Here is a 17,450-nt window from a genome sequence, read left to right as displayed (position 1 = left end):
CTGAAGTCTTTCCAAATTCAAGTCAAATGGATCATCAAAAAGAGTGTGACATTTTAGAAAGGCGCAAGTCACTGAAATCGACAGCTTTTCAATCACTGCACAGTAAAGAAGGGAACAACTGTTAATGGGAGGTTGGTTCGTGAAGTCTCCCGACACTCCGAGATAAACTGCACTGTTCCTTTTAGTATAAACAGGCAGTGAAAGGGAATCCGGGTCCCTTTAAATATCTGCTCCATTCCCCCAGTTTTGGGAGGAGCAAACGCGCGCGGTCTCCTTGTATCCTCACACAGCAAGCACCGCCGGTGGGCTCCTGCAAGGTCCTAAAGGCCGAAGTAAAATTACGCTTCTGGTTATGCACAACAACTGAAACGTGCACACAAAAAGTATTTGCCCTATATGCGTCTGTGTGAGCGTGTGTGTAAACAAAACACATCATTCTTAATTTTTGACAGTGAATTCCACAGAGATAAGCTATTGTCTTCGCCAGTTATTTTCCAGCATTTTATTTGCTCTTATTTACAATGTAATTGCAGAGTGTTTAATCCCTTTACCATTTATTGATGACCCATTGTCTTGTGTGCTCTTGATTCGAAAGTGATGTCACACTGACCATTCCTTTACCAAGGTGACCACTTGTCCGCAGTATACTGTGGAAAAGGGGAGTAAATCTCACCGAGGGTAATAAGCAGCCTCCCACCAGTCTCTGCATTTTATTGCCCAGTGATCACCTCACCATCACAGATAGTCCTGAGATTTACCTCCAGTGTGGATGAATTGTGTAAGTGATGTTAAAAATTAAATTGTAGGTTAAAAGAGGAGTTGGGTGAGGAGGGTTTGGTGAGTAGGCGTAAAAGAGGTGTTGGGTTGAGGGTTTGAGAGAAATGCGATGATAGAGGAGTTGGGGTGAGGGGTTGGGTAGTTGGGTTGAAAGAGTAGTTGGGGAGGGGGAGGTGGAGAGAAGGGGTGAAGAAGGTGTATGAGTGAATGGGATTTACAGCCCTTTAATTGCCTTTGTTGAACTATGATGGGGTTTATTTTTCCTTTCAAATGTTTTGTATTGTGTGTTTCACTGAAGTTAGACGTGGGGTTGCAGTTCCTTGCAGGCACTGGACTGTTTCTGGTGAATTAATGTTGGCAGTGTTAATTGGGAATAGATTTGAGTGGGATCATTCTGTGCTGAATGCGTGGTTGGGCGGCGGGTTTGCCCTCAGTCCCAGTGATGAGGTGTTGTTGACACCAAATCCAGGGACCACATACATTGTGACTCCAAATCCAGCGAAAACTTACATTGAGGCATCAAATCCAGGGAACCCTTACACTGAGGCACCAAATCCAGGGACCAGTTTCAATGAGACATCAAATCCATGATGAATTACATCGTGACACCAAATTGAGGGATTACTAATACCGTGACAACAAATCCAGGGACCAATAACACTGAGGCACCAAATCCTTGGACCATTACACTGAGACTATAGAATTACATCAGATATATGGGCAGAAATGGGCCATTTGGGCTAACCAGTCTGTGCCGGTGTTCATGCTCTGCTCGGTAATTAGAGAGCCTCAGTTTGGGGAATGGCCATGCCACTGAAAGCAGCTCTAGTTAGGGGGAAAGGTGGGTAATGAATTAAGATATGACGGTGGAATCAGACGGTGACTGTGAGGCCTGGTGTCAGATTATTGTCAGAAGCCCTTTTCAAGCAGGCTGATGATTAAATGTAACCAGCACAACAACTGTATCCGTCTGTTATTGTCCCAAAATCCCCAAATCTAATGTCACTAATTGATTTTTCTGTGAGAAATGTAGAGATGTAAAATAAGGGAGGAAATGAGGCTTGCGCAGAAACGAAGGTTCCTTGAATTAACACATTGTGAGGCTGTTTTGTGACTCGTCTGTGAGAGGTTAAAACATGAAATGGAAAAGGGCAAGTTCAGTGACACTTAAATTGCCAATAGTGCTTTCTACGTTAAACAATGTATCCTAAGCCCAATATCATATTGACAATCCCAATCACTAATCCCAATCCTAAAACATAGCCACAAACCACACCCACTAACCACTAAACCTACATCTAAACCCAGCCCCTAATCAATGTTAAGAACATAAGAAATAGGTGCAGAAGTAGGCCAACTGACCCCTTGAGCCCGCTCTGTCATTCAATAATATCATGGCTGATCTGATCTTGTCCTCAATTCCACTTCCCTGCTCTCTCTGCATAACGCTTGACTTCCCTATCTTTCAAAAATCTGTCCATCTGCAACTTAAATATATTCAATGATCCAGCGTCCGTTGGTCTCTGGGGTAGAGAATTTCAAAGATTCACGATTCTCTGAGAAAAGAAATTCATCTTCATTTGCGTTATAAATGGGCGACCCCTTATGCTCAGACTTCGCCACCTAGTTCTCGATTCCCCCCACAAGAGGAAACAGTGATCAGTGGGGAAGCTAAAGACCCGATAAAGGAAGTGTTTAAACAATTATTTTGATGCAAAAAATTTCTGCAACGTATGTTCGTAAGAAGTAATTATAATCAACTAACCCATAAAAATTAGCAAAGACAATTACAAAGACCAGGTATTCAAATCAATCACATGCAGTATGTGTGGAGATCTGTTAACCGCATTCAAAAATCGTTAAACAATATAGAAAATAAGAGAGTTCCAGTCTTAAGCAAGATAGTTCTTTCAAAGAACGTCACATGTCTGTAAAGTGAGACACGCCGGTTCAGTGTATGACAACCACAAGCCGTATGCTCAAACAAAATAAGCTTGGGATTTGATGTGGCAAAAGATGAACTGCGTGAGAAGTGAAATAATCTACAGTAAGAAAAGGCCCAAAATGGAAGGGAAGGGAACATGAATTGATCTCCCGTGCAGCGGCATGGTCCCGGCCTGCATGACCATTAGCAGGTCGGGGCCATCAGAGGGAGCAGTGTGCGGCGGTGGCATTCTATTGTAGGATGGTGACGGCTGCAAAGTCACGTCGCTAACTGCAGTGCGTGCAGGCACAGCAGGAGGGGCGAAGGAGCGGAAAGAGATTATAGAAGGACGTGACCGGGGCCCAGGAGAGGCATGAGTCTGGGGCCCAGAAGGGCCAAGGGCCTTGGGGCAGCATGGCCCAGCCCAGACTGCTTTACATGTGTTCGCTCAGTCCGTGCAGCAGAGCTGGTCTCCAGTCGTCTGGGGTAATCCTTGCCACTGGAGCAAGACCGAGCTCTGTCAAGCCAGTGTGGTGGCTGGAGTGCAACGGTCACCACACGTTAAAAAAATCCAAACACAGCCAGCTTCAACCGTTCAAAATGTAGCTCGGGATTTGCAATATCAAGTCCTTCATTAAAATACCTGTGAACTCAATCTTTTTTCGCGTGGAAGCAAGTCATCCTCGCTTCCAGGGACTGCATATGATGATGATGATGGTTATGGAGAAATCAAATATTGGACACACGATGTTTGAAACAATATTGAGACAGAACATTAATCTCCAGCTCAGGGACAGGGTTATTCAGAGCAGCAGAAACAAAGTCCAAGTGCCAGAATGAACATGGTTCAGTGGCCAATGGGGGCCCAGTAAATCCTGTCCCATTCACTGAATGGCTGTTCCTATTTACCCAGCATTCCTGCCGACCACAGACTTCAGGCACCGAGTGCGCAGGCGCCGAAACTGGCTTATTCGGAGCATGCGCGGTGTGTGCAATGGCGGAGCAGGGATGGTGAAATGAGCTCCGCAAAACAGCTCAATTTCAGCAGAGTGGAGGTGAGTAAAGGACCAGCGGGTGGGCGGGGAAACTTCATAAACAACTGGAGCCCGCCGGAAGCCCGGTATAATAACCGGAATATCGGCGGATGCAGCCTCGAGGCTTTCTCCCGGTCACAGGCCAAGGTAACGGCGGCCATTTTTGTACAGGAAGGCAGGGCCAGTCCTCCGCCATCTTGGTTCAGTGAGCAGCAAAGCGCATGCGTGGCCATCTTGGTAAAGTAACAGCTCAGTTATTTAATCTCGACACCTCGGATTTCTCACAATCTCCTGAAGGTGCTGCTCAGTGCTAAGCTTCTGGTTACATCCAAGGCAATTGTAACAGGTAAGCCCCAGAGCTGTTCACTCCCAGGGTTAGAGTCCCCATGTACAGTCCCAGGGTTAGAGTCCCCATGTACAGTCCCAGGGTTAGAGTCCCCATATACAGTCCCAGGGTTAGAGTCCCCATGTACAGTCACAGGGTTAGAGTCCCCATGTACACTCCCAGGGTTAGAGTCCCCATGTACAGTCCCAGGGTTAGAGTCCCCAGGTACAGTCCCAGGGTTAGAGTCCCCATGTACAGTCCCAGGTTATTATCTCATAATAACATAATAATATAAGAAATAGGAGCAGGAGTGGATCATTTGGCCCTTGGATCCTGCTCTGCCATTCAATAAGATCATAGCTGATCTGATCATGGACTCACCTTCACTTATCTGCCCGCTCCCCATAACCCTTTAATCCCTTATCGCTCAAATATCTTTCTATCTCTGCCTTAAATACATTCAATGACCCAGCCTCCACAGCTCGGTGACAGAGAATTCCACAGATTTACCCTCTGAGAGAAGAAATTCCTCCTCATCTCAGTTTTAAATGGGTGACACCTTATTCTGAGACGATGCAACCTAGTTTTAGGTTACTCAATGAGTGGCAATATCCTCTCTGGATTCATCTTGTCAAGTCCCCTCGTTATCATATGTTTCAATAAGATCACCTCTTACTCTGTTGAATTCCAAAGTGTATCAGCCCAACCTTCTCAACATATTCTCATAAGACAACCACATCATCGCCAGAATTAACCTCTGAACAGCCTCCAATGCAAGTATATCCTTCCTTAAATATGCAGACCAAAATTGAATGTAGTATTCCAGGTGTGGTCTCACCAATACCCTGTACAGTTATAGCTGGACTTCTCTGCTTTTATATTCTATTCCCCTTGCAATAAATGCCAACATTCCACTTACCTTCCTGATTACTTGCTGTACCTGCATACTAACGTTTTGTGTTTAATGCACAAACAGCCTCAGTCAATCTGTCCTGTAGCACTTGCAATTTTTCGCCATTTAAATGATAACTTTCTTTTCTATTATTTTTGCCAAAGTGGATAACCTCACATTTTCCCATATAATACTACATCTGACAAATTTTTGCCCACTCATTGTAACTGTCTATATCCCTTTGCAGATTTTTTGTGTCCTCAACTTGCTTTCTCACTCACCTTTGTACCATCAGCAAACTTGGCTATATTACACTCGGTCCTTTTCTCCAAGTCATTAATATAGATTGTAAATAGTTGAGGACCTAGCACCGATTCCTGCAGCACCCAACTAGTCACCATTTGCCAACCAGAAAAAGACCAATTTATCCCGACTCTCGGTTTTCTGTTAGTTAACCTATCCTCTATCCATGCTAATATACTGCCCCCAACCCAGTGAGCTTTTATCTCGTGCAGTAACCTCTTCTGTGCCATCTTATAAAATGCCTTCTGGAAATCCAAACACACCACATCCACTGGTTCCTCCTTATCCATCCTACTCATTATATCCTCAAAGAACTCCAGCAAATTTGTCAAACATGAGTTCCATTTCATGAAGCCATACTGACTCTGTTTGATTGAATCATGCTTTTCCAAATGTCCCACGACTGCTTCCTTAATAATGTTCTCCAGCACTTTCCCAATGACAGATGTTAGGCTAACTGGTCTATAGTTTCCTGCTTATTGTCTGCCTCCTTTTTTAAATAGAAGCGTTACATTTTCGCTTTTCCAATCTGTTGGTACCGCCCCAGAATCCAGGGAATTTAGGTAGATTACAAACAATGTGTCCACTATCTCGACAGCCACTTCTCTTAAGACGCTACGATGTAAGCCATCAGGGCAAGGTGACTAGTCTGCCTTTAGTCCCTTTATTTTTCTGAGTTCTATTATGAATAGTGATTGTATTAAGTTACTCCCTCACTTTCGCCCCTTGATTATCCACTTCAGTATTACTCTCAGTGACCGAGTGATTTACTGTAATTAAACTGATCTCTGATTTTTTCTGTCAGATATTAACTCCTGCACGGTCCCAGCAAACACTCCGACTCCCTCGTCCCTCTGATGTTTCTGCCGAATTGCTTTGTGAAGACGGGCTCATGGAGAGAAACACCCTGCATGGAATAATCCCAAATTGAGAATTTCCAAGGTACAAGGCTCCTAGCTTTAATAATTTTCTGTCCTTTACCCCCAGGCCCAGTTCCTTTGATCAGATTCTGATAAAAGTAAATTGGGAAAAGTGCACTTTGATTTTTAAAGGCTGAATTATTGAAGAGAGCTTCGCATGCGCAGTTCAGCCCAGACTCCTGTGTCGATTTCAAGTGAGCATAATTGCACATGCGCCCTCCCCTCCCCCAGCCCTGCCTGTGATCACCATTCACTCAGTGAGTGGAAGAAGATGGTTTGAAACAGCCGGGAATGGAGACACCGTGACCCCGGGGTAAGGCAGTGAGCAGCAGCCTCCTTACAGCAGCGCAGCGCTTTAGAAGCATGTCTGCAGATGGGCTCAGAGATCGGCATTGAGTCCGGGGGCAGTTTAGGGGGAGTCGGGGGATGTGTGTATGGGGCAGACTGCACCAAAAACCAGTGTCAGTGCATGGTGTGAATCAGGGAAGGGAGAGGCCATTCTCGTGCTGTGTGTGGACAGTGTGTGTCCAGGGTAAGAGAGACAGAATGGTCAGAATCACCTATTTACAATCTGCTGCTTTCTCTCTCCAAACCAGTCGTGAACGTTCCTGGTTTAGTTCCATTGGGGGCTGTGTGTAAGAGGCAGAGTGGAGCAGGATCTAGTTCCGGGACATGATGTGAGTGGGGGAAGGAAGAGTCCATTCTCGGGCTGTGCGTGGACAGTGTAAGGTAACAGAGAAAGTAAATCACCTCGCTGTTTCAAATCATTGCAGCTTTCTTTCCCCAAATCAGTCGTGAATGTTCCTGATTCAGTTCCAATCTCAACGTGTCTGTTGTTCTTGGGCAGTGAGCAGTGGAAACACAGCCCAATAGTGAGGATGTGAGGAGTTTCACAAAGTGCATCTATTGCAGGCATCAGGAAAGGAGTGTGGGGGAAGATATTTTAAAGACGGGTTATGTTGTTTCGGTGAGCTGCGTTCTCCAGAACCATGTTGCTGATGATTGAGAGATACATTGTCACTCCCTCAGATACATCATATTCTCCGCGCATCCATATCTTAGAACTAATAATGTTCTCGTATGATTAATCTCATAGCAAAATTCTTCAGTCAGAACAAATGTGATCTTTCCTCCAGCCAGAATACAAGGAACAGTGCAGGCAGCTCCTTCTCACATAAACAGTAAGTAGATTATCACTCACAGAGCACAGAGAAGCAGAACTGGCCTCAATCCTATTTTCACAGGCAGCAGAAGCTGTCAGTCCCACATTGATCCGAAGTGGCAGAGTTAAATTGTGAATCTTACCGCCAAATTGAGCAGTAGAATCAGATGCTGTTTCACCATTGAAACAGCTCACACTGACAGGTGCATTAAACACCCACACTCACTTGCCAGAAACTGGCAGGTAGACAATAAAAGACAATCATCTATCAGAAAAAATGTCAAACAGGTAGTATAAACTACACTCGCATATCAGAAGCTGATGGGTACAGAGCAAAAGCCATATTCGTGTTTCAGAATCTGACAGATTTAGTATTTAAACCCCCGAACATACCAGAAGAGGACAGGTGCAGAATAAAACCCACATTCCCGTACCATAGACTGACAGATACAGTATACAACAAAAACCCACATATAAGAAAGTGACAGTAACAGATTAAAATCCCCACTTGCATACCAGAGAGTGACAGGTAAAGTGTAAATCCCATGTGCACATATCGGAAAACTGAAAGGCAGTAAGTAAAATTGGAACTTGCATCGCAGAAACTGATCGGGGCTGAGTAAGACCCACACCCGCACATCTGAAAAATGACACAGAAGGCAAAATCTTCACTCACACATTAGAGAAATACAGGTAAAAAGTAACATTTATTCTCACGTTCACATACCAGAGACTGGCAAATACAGATTAAACCCAAACTACCACAGCAGAAACTGAGAGGCAAAGATTAAATCTCAACACACACCAAAACCTGACAGTTGCAGAAAAAACACACACTTGCATATCAGAGACTAAGAGATACAGTATAAAACCCACACTCACATATCAGAGACTAAGAGATACAGTATAAAACCCACACTCACATATCTTAGAGACTGATTGATACATTATAAAACCCAGACTCACATATCAGAGGCTGAGAGATACAGTATAAAAGCCATACTCACATATCAGAGGCTGACATGTTAAAATCGATATTCCCATAACATAATTTGACATACAGTGACATGCCCATACTCACGAACCAGGAATTGACAGGTTCAGGGTAAAGATCTCTCTTTCATTCCAGAAACTGACAGGAACAAAGGAAAGCCCACTCACAATTAAACAGAAACTGGCAGGTATAGAGTAAGGCCCACAATCACATATCAGAACTTGACGGGTACAGAATAAAACCCAGGCTCTCATAACAGAAAGGGAGAGATACAGAGAAAGGCCCACACTCATAGCAGAGACAGATAGATACAGAGTAAAACTCAGATTCATTTACCAGAGGCCGACAGATTCAGCATAAAACTCACCTCCAGAACACAAATTGACAGTTATAAAAGTAAAACCAAAACTCTATCATGAATTGGTGGTATACAGTAAAACAGTACTTACATACTGGAGAATGACAGGTATGGAGTGGAGCTTACATTCGCATAAGATAGATGGACAGATACAGCACAGAACACACTCACACACCAAGAATGGAAAGAAACATAGAAAATAGGTGCAGGAGCAGGCCATTCGGCCCTTCGAGCCTCCACCACCATTCAATATGATCATGGCTGATCATGCAACTTCAGTACCTCAGTCGCGCTTTCTCTCTATACACCCTGATCCCCTAAGCCGTAAGGGCCACATCTAACTCCCTGTTGAATATATACAAAGAACTGGACTCCACAACTTTCTGTGGTAGAGAACTGCACAGGTTTACCACTCTCTGGGTGAAAAAGTTTCTCCTCATTTCTATCCGATATGGCTTACCCCTTATCTTTTACTCTGTGACCCTGATTCTGGACTTCCCCAACATCAGGAACATTCTTCCTGCCTCTAACCTGTCCAGTCCCGTCATAATATTAGATGTTTCTATGAGATCCCCTCTCATTTTTCTAAATTCCAGTGAGTGTAAGCCTAGCTGATCCAGTCTTTCTTCAAATGTCAGTCCTGCCATCCCGGGAATTACTCTGGTGAACCTTCGCTGCACTCCCTCAATAGCAAGCACGTCCTTGGTCAGATTAATAGACCAAGACTGCACACAATACTGAAGGTGTGGTCTCACCACGGCCCTGTACAACTACAGTAAGACTTCCCTGCTCAAATCCCCTCGCTATGAAGGCCAGCATGCCAGTTGCTTTCCTTACTGCCTGCTGGACCTGCATGCCTACCTTCAGTGACTGATGTACCATGACACCCAGGTCTCTTTGCACCTCCCATTCTACTAATCTATCACCATTCATATAATCTGCCTTCCTGTTTTTGCCACCAAAGTGGATAACCTCACATTTATCCACATTATACTGCATCTGCTATGAAATTGCCCATTCACCTCACCTGTCCACGTCACCCTGCAGCCTCTTAGCATCCTACTCACAGCTCACACTGCCACCCAGCTTAGTATCATCTGCAAACTTGGAGATATTACCTTGAATTCCATCGTCTAAATCATTAACATATATTTTAATTAGTTGGGATCAATGACCTGAACCTTGCAGCACCCCACTAGTCACTGCCTGCCATTCTGAAAAAGACCCGTTTATTCCGACTCTTTTCTTCCTGTCTTCCAACCGGTTCTCTATCCACGTCAATACATTACCCCCAATACCATGTGCTTTACCTTTGCACACTAATCTCTTGTGTGGGACCTTGTCAAAATTCTTTTGAAATTCCAAATACACCACATCCCCACTGGTTCTCCCTTATCCACTCCACTAGTTACATCCTCAAAAAACTCTCGAAGATTTGTCAAGCATGAATTCCCTTTCATAAATCCATGCTGACTTGGACCAATCCTGTCACTACTTTCCAAATGATCTGCTATTACATCTTTAATAATTGCTTCAAGCATTTTCCCCACCACCGATGTCATGCAAACCGGTCTATAATTCCCTGCTTTCTCTCCCCCTCCTTTCTTTAAAAAGTGGGGTTACATTAGCTACCGTCCAATACATAGGTACTGATCCATAGTCCATGAAATTCCGGAAAATGACCACCAATGCATCGACTATTTCTCGGGCCACTTCTTTAACTACTCTGGGATGCAGACTATCAGGCCCTGGGGATTTATCGGCCTTCAGTCCCATCAGTTTCCCTACAACAATTTCCTGACGAATAAGTATTTCCCTCAGTTCCTCCTTCCCGTTAGATCCTCGGTCCCTTAGTAATTTCGGGAGATTATTCGTGTCTTCCTTAGTGAAGACAGAACCAAAGTATTTGATCAATTGGGCTGTCATTTCCTTGTTCCCCATTATTAATTCACCTGATTCTGACTGCAAGGGACCACATTTGTCTTCATTAATCTTTTTCTCTTCACATATCTATAGAAGCTTTTGCAGTCAGTTTTTAATGTTCCCTGCAAGCTTATTCTCATACTCTATTTCCCCCTCCTAATTAGACCCTTTGTCCTCCTCTGCTGAATTCTAAATTTCTCCCAGTCCTCAGGTTTGCAGCTTTTTCTGGCCAATTTATATGCCTCTTCCTTGGATTTAACACTGTCCCTAATTTCCCTTGTTAGCCATGGTTGAGCCACCTTTCCGGTTATCCACCGTCAAACCTTTAAGTATCATTCGCCAGTTTATCCTAGCCAAATCACGTCTCATACCATTGAAGTTTCCTTTAAGTTCAGGACCCTAGTCTCTGAGTTAACCGTGTCGCTCTCCAGTTTAATGAAGAATTCTACCATATTATGGTCACTTTTCCCCAAGGGGCCACGCACGGCCAGATTGCTAATCAATCCTCTCTCGTTACAGAAGACCCAGTCTAGGATGGCCTGCTCTCCAGTTGGTTCCTCGACATATTGGTCTCGAAAATCATATCTTATACACTCCAGGAAATCCTCAACCACAGTATTGCGACAAGTTTGGTGAGCCCAATCAATATCTAGGTTAAGGTAACCCATGATAACTGCTGTACCCTTATTGCACGCATACCTAATTTCCTGTTTGATGCCATCCCCAACCTCCCTACTACTGTTTGGTGGTTTGTACACAACTCCAACTAACGTTTTCTGCCCTTTTGTGTTTCGCAGCTCTACCCATATAGGTTCCACATTATCCCAGCCAATGTCCTTCCTTACTGTTGCATTAATCTCCTCTTTAACCATTAACACTACCCCACCTCCTTTTCCTTTCTGGATATTCTTCCTGAATATTGAATACCCCTGTATGTTATGTTCCCAGCTGTGGTTACACTGGAGCCATGTCTTTGTAATCCCAATTACATCATATCCGCTAACAGCTATCTGTGCAGTTAATTTGTCCACCTTGTTACGAATGCTTCTCGCTTTGAGACTCAGAGCTTTCAGGCTTGTTTTTATAAACACTCTTTGTCCTTTTAGAATTATGTTGTAATGTGGCCCTTTTTGATACAGAATGAAACCATAGGCAATTACCAGAAATTCACAGGTACAGGATAAAATCCATGCTCTCGTATCAGAAACTAACATGCAGAGTAAAACCCTCATTCATATACCAGAGATGGACAGATACAGAATCAAATCCACACTCCCATACCAGACATCCAATATATAAGAAAATAAGAACATAAGAAATAGAAGCAGGAGTAGGGCATACGACCACTCGAGCCGGCTCCACCATTTAATACGATCATGGCTGATCCGATCATGGACTCAATTCCACTTCCCTGCCCGCTCCCCATAACCCCTTATTCCCTTATCAGTTAAGACAATGTCTATCTCTGTCTTAAATATATTCGATGTCCCAGCTTACACAGCTCTCTGAGGCAGCGAATTCCACAGGTTTATAACCCTCTGAGAGAAGAAATTCCTCCTCATCTCCGTTTTAAATGGGCGGCCCCTTATTCTAAGATTATGCCCCCAAGTTCTAATCTCCCCAATCAGTGAAAACATCCTCTCTGCATCCACCTTGTCAAGCCCCCTCATTATCTTATACGTTTCGATAAATCACCTCTCATTCGTTCTTCTCAATTCAATGAGTAGAGGCCCAACCTCCTCAATCTTTTCTCATAAGTCAACCCCTCATCTCCGGAATCAACATAGTGAACCTTCTCTCAACTTCCTCCAAAGCAAGTATATCCTTTCATAAATATGGAAACCAAAACTACACGCAGTATTCCAGGTGTGGCCTCACCAATAACTTGTATAACTGTAGCAAGACCTCCCTGCTTTTATACTCCAGCCCCTTTGCAATAAAGGCCAAGATTCAGTTGGCCTTCCTGATCACTTGCTGTACCTGCATATTAATCTTTTGTGTTTCGTGCACAAGTACCCCCAAGTCCCGCTGTACTGCAGCACATTGCAATCTTTCTCCATTTAAATAATAACTTGCTCTTTGATTTTTTTTCTGCCATAATGCATGACCTCACATTTTCCAACATTATACTCTATCTGCCAAATTTTTGCCCACTCACTTCGCCAATCTGTGTCCTTTCACAGATTATTTGTGTCCTCCCCACACATTGCTTTTCCTCCCATCTTTATATCGCCAGCAAACTTGGCTACGTTACAGTCGGTCCCTTCTTCCAAGTCGTTAATATAGATTGTAAATAGTTGGGATCCCAGCACTGATCCCTGCGGCACTCCACTAGTTACTGATTGCCTACCCAAGAATGAACCATTTACCCCAACTCTCTGTTTTCTGTTAGTTAGCCAATCCTCTATCCATGCTAATATATTACCCCCAGCACAGTGAACTTTTATCTTGTGCAGTAATCTTTTATGTGGCACCTTGTCAAATGGCTTCTGGGAGTCCAATTACACCACACCCACTTTATCCAACGTGTTCGTTACATGCTCAAAGAATTCCAGCAAATTTATCAAACTGAACTTCTCCTTCATAAATCCATGCTGACTGCCTGACCGAATTATGCTTTTCCAAATGTCGTGCTACTGCTTCTTTAAGAATGAACTCTTCAACATTTTCCCAACCACAGATGTTAGGCGAACTGGCCTATAGTTTCCTGCTTTTTGTCTGCCTCATTTTTAACCGAGTGCAGCTCTCAGTCACCGGGCACCACCGAGTATGGCTCTCAGTCCCCGGGCAACACCGAGTGCGGCGCTCAGTCCCCGGGCAACACAGAGTACGGCTCTCAGTACGCAGGCAACACCGAGTGCGGCTCCGAGGCCCCGGGCAACACCGAGTGTGGCTCTCAGTCCCCGCGCAACGCCGAGTGTGGCTCTCAGTCCCCGCGCAACACCGAGTGTGGCTCTCAGTCCCCGGGCAACACCGAGTGCGGCTCTCGGCCCCCGGGCAACATCGAGTGCGGCTCACGGCTCCCGGGCAACTCGGAGTGTGGCTCTCAGTCCCCGGGCAACACCGAGTTTGGCTCTCAGTCCCCGGACAACACCGAGTGTGGCTCTCAGACCCCGGGCAACACCGAGTGCGGCTCTCGGGCCCCGGGCAACACCGAGCGCGGCTCTCGGGCCCCGGGCAACACCGAGCGCGGCTCTCAGTCCCCGGGCAACACCGAGCGTGGCTCTCAGTCCCCGGGCAACACAGAGTGTGGCTCTCAGTCCCCGGGCAACACCGAGTGTGACTCTCAGTCCCCGGGCAACACTGACTGTGTCTCTCGGGCCCCGGGCAAAACCGAGCGCGGCTCTCGGACCCCGGGCAACACCGAGTGAGGCTCTCAGTCCCCGGACAACACCGAGTGTGGCTCTCAATCCCCGGGCAACACCAAGTGTGGCTCTCAGTCCCCGGGCAACACCGAGTGTGGCTCTCGGGCCCCGGGCAACACCGAGCGCGGCTCTCAGTCCCCGGGCAAAACCGAGTGCGGCTCTCGGTCCCCGGGCAAAACCGAGTGCGGCTCTCGGTCCCCGGGCAACACCGAGTACGGCTCTGCGTCCCCGGGCAACGCCGAGTGTGGCTCTCAGTCCCCGGGCAACACGCAGTGTGGCTCTCGGTCCCCGGACAACACCGAGTGTGCTTCTCGGTCCCCGGGCAACACCGAGTATGGCTCTCAGTCCCCGGGCAACACCGAGTGTGCCTCTCAGTCCCCGGGCAACACCGAGTGTGCCTCTCGGTCCCCGGGCAACACCGAGTGTAGCTCTCAATCCCCGGGCAACACCGAGTGCGGCTCTCAGTCCCTGGGCAACACCGAGTGTGGCTCTCAGTCACCGGGTAAAACCGAGTGCGGCTCTCGGGGCCTGAGTCAGAGCCACCGGGCCAACACCAGCAACCCACGGGGGCACCACCTCCCCCACACCAGGAAAACAACAACTTACATTTATATAGCAGGCCCAGCAATTCCCAGCCGCTCTATCAGGTGGGCGCTGGATGTGGAAGGCACTCACAGGCCTCCTGTGTGGGTCTGCTTGTTGCATCAATTTGAGCTGGATGGACAGGAGGGAGAAGCTGCTGGGTTTCACCCCCAGTAATTCTGGGCCCAGTGGGAGCAACAATTTCCAATGTGGGCCTGTCGAGGGAGGTGGGTTCCCTTCCCTGAAGGACAGTATTGGCCCAGATGTGTTTTTACGTCAATCCGGCAGCTTTCTTGGTCACTTTTTTCTTGTGACGGCCCCACAAATGACCAGATTCATTAAGCTCAATTTCACAATCTGCCTTTGTGTTTTTGTAGGTTCTCTCTCACACTCCCTTTTCCTGTTTGAAATTCACTTTACAGGATGTTAAAAGGGGAGGATTTGTAGACGGAAGCTCAAACCAAACATCACCTCAAAATCTGACAGTCACTCGCTACATCGGGACTGGAATATCATCAGCTTTTGACCATGGAAGCAGAAGGCACCATTCACAGTGGGGAGAAACGGTACACGTGCTCTGTGTGTGGACAAGGCTTCAGGCAATCATCAAAACTGGAGAGACACAAGTGCAGTCACACTGGGGAGAAACCGTGTAAATGTGGGGACTGTGGGAAACGATTCAACTCCCCGTCCCAGCTGGAAATACATCGGCGAGTTCACACCGGGGAGAGACCGTTCATCTGCTCCAACTGTGGCAAGGGATTCACTACATCATCCGACCTGCTGAGGCACCAGCGAGTTCACACTGGGGAGAGGCTATTCACCTGCTCCGACTGTGGGAAGGGATTCACTACATCATCCAACCTGCTGACACACCAGCGAGTTCATAATGAGGAAAGACCTTGTAAATCTTCTGATTGTGAGAAGAGTTTTAAAAGCAAAAGCAACTGATGAGACACCAGCGAGTTCACACTGGGGAGAAGCCGTTCAGCTGCTCTAAATGTGGGAAGGGATTCACGACATCATCCAACCTGCTGACACACCAGCGACTTCACACTGGGGAGAGGCCGTTCAGCTGCTCTGAATGTGGGAAGGTATTCACTCAGTTATCCCACCTGCTGACACACCAGCGTGTTCACACTGGGGAGAGACCGTTTAGCTGCTCTGAATGTGGGAAGGGATTCACGACATCATCCCACCTGCTGAAACTCCAGCGAGTTCACACTGGGGAGAGGCCGTTCACCTGCTCCGAGTGTGGAAAGGGATTCACTACATCATCCTACCTGCAGACACACCAGCGAGTTCACACTGGGGAGAGGCCATTCACCTGCTATGAGTGTGGCAAGGGATTCTCTCTGTCAGGCAACCTGCTGAGACATCAGCGAGTTCACAAGTGACTGCAGGGGTTGGAACCTGCTGTTAATCACATCCCGGACTGAATCGTGTTCATTCTGACAGTTGGGGTTTATAACTCCTGTAACACTGATGGTAATAACTTCTGAAATCGATGGGAGTTTAATATTTGGGATATAGACACATAAATTAGTGTTGCTTTGAACACATTGCTGTGGATTTTTATCTTTCCCACCTGAGTGTTTAGCATCACCTGGCTAGAGCTGAGAAAGGACATTCTGTGGGGAGGATCTTCCAGGGGGAACAGAACTTCAGCCTGGACACTGACCTTCTGGGCCACACAGAGATCACCACATTCTTCTGAACTCCAATATGTTTCGTCCAACCTACTCAACCATAAGTCAATCCCCTCATCTCTGGAATCAAATTTGGAATCTGCAGCAGATATGAGCAAGGACCTGAGGCTAATTAAATGACAAATATTTCATTACAGACAAGGTTACACTGGGAGAAATGTTCAGTTCGAACATAATAAATAGGAGCCGGAGTAGGTCATTTGAACCCTCAGGCCTGCTCCGCCATTCAATAAGGTCATGGCTGATCTGATCATGGACTCAGTTCCACTTCCCTGCCCACTCCCCATTATCCTTTACTCACTTATCGCTCAAAGATCTGTCTATTTCCGCTTTAACTATTTTCAAAGACCCAGCCTCCACAGCTCTCCTGGGCAGAGAATGCCACAGATTTACAACCCTCAGAGAATAAATTCCTCGTCTCAGTTTTAATTGGGTGGCCGCTTATTCTAAGACTATGTCCCCTAGTTTTAGCTTCCCGTGTAAGTGGAAATATCCTCTCTGCATCCACCTTGTCGAACCCGCTCATATCTTATATTTCGAGAAAATCACCTCTCATTATTCTGAACTCCAATATGTTTAGGCCCAGCCTACTCTAGCTATATTCATAAGTAAATCCCCTCATCTCCGGAATCAACCGAGTGAACCTTCTCTGAACTGCCTCCAATGCAAGTATATCCTTCCTTAAATACAAATACCAAAATACGGAGTACATTACAGGCAAAATGCCAAATAAACCAGCAGCACACTGGCACCTTAACAATGTGTCATTGACCTACAGGCTTTTCTTAAGTAGATGTGCTGAGTGGATATAAATTTAACCAGGTTTACAGATGTGATGCTCCATTCACATATTGAGGGGAGAAGAGATGCTGTGGGGGACATGCTTAGTCCAGTAGCTGAAAGTGATTAACAGACTGGGTTTTGTGTTTAGTGATCCGAGGCGTGTTACCAATTCCAGCAATATCGAAGCCCATGGAATAACAGTGGCAGTGGAAGCATGGATATGAAAGTGGCTAAGTGATACACACAGAGTAGTGGTGAACGGTTGTTTTTCAGACTGGAGGAAGTGGTGTTCCCCACGTGTCGGTACTCGGGCCACTGCTTTTTTTGATCTATATTAATGACCAAGACTTGGGTTTACAGGGCACAATTTCCAAATCTGCAGCTCAAACAAAACTTGGA

The 17,450-nt window shown here is 46.1% G+C and overlaps 1 long non-coding RNA gene across 1 annotated transcript; it reads left to right on the top strand.

Moving 5' to 3' along the window:
* Window positions 1–3,689: 3,689 nt before the first annotated feature.
* On the top strand, window positions 3,690–16,766 carry LOC139256458 (uncharacterized). The gene is made up of 4 exons (XR_011592175.1): window positions 3,690–3,756; window positions 6,061–6,197; window positions 11,132–11,244; window positions 14,982–16,766. It is a non-coding gene; the product is annotated as an uncharacterized lncRNA (long non-coding RNA).
* The last annotated feature ends 684 nt before the right edge of the window (window positions 16,767–17,450 follow it).

Source organism: Pristiophorus japonicus, unplaced genomic scaffold (genome assembly GCF_044704955.1).
Source record: "Pristiophorus japonicus isolate sPriJap1 unplaced genomic scaffold, sPriJap1.hap1 HAP1_SCAFFOLD_73, whole genome shotgun sequence".
Classification (NCBI taxonomy): Eukaryota; Metazoa; Chordata; class Chondrichthyes; family Pristiophoridae; genus Pristiophorus; species Pristiophorus japonicus.
This window is presented reverse-complemented; position numbering and strand designations above follow the sequence as displayed.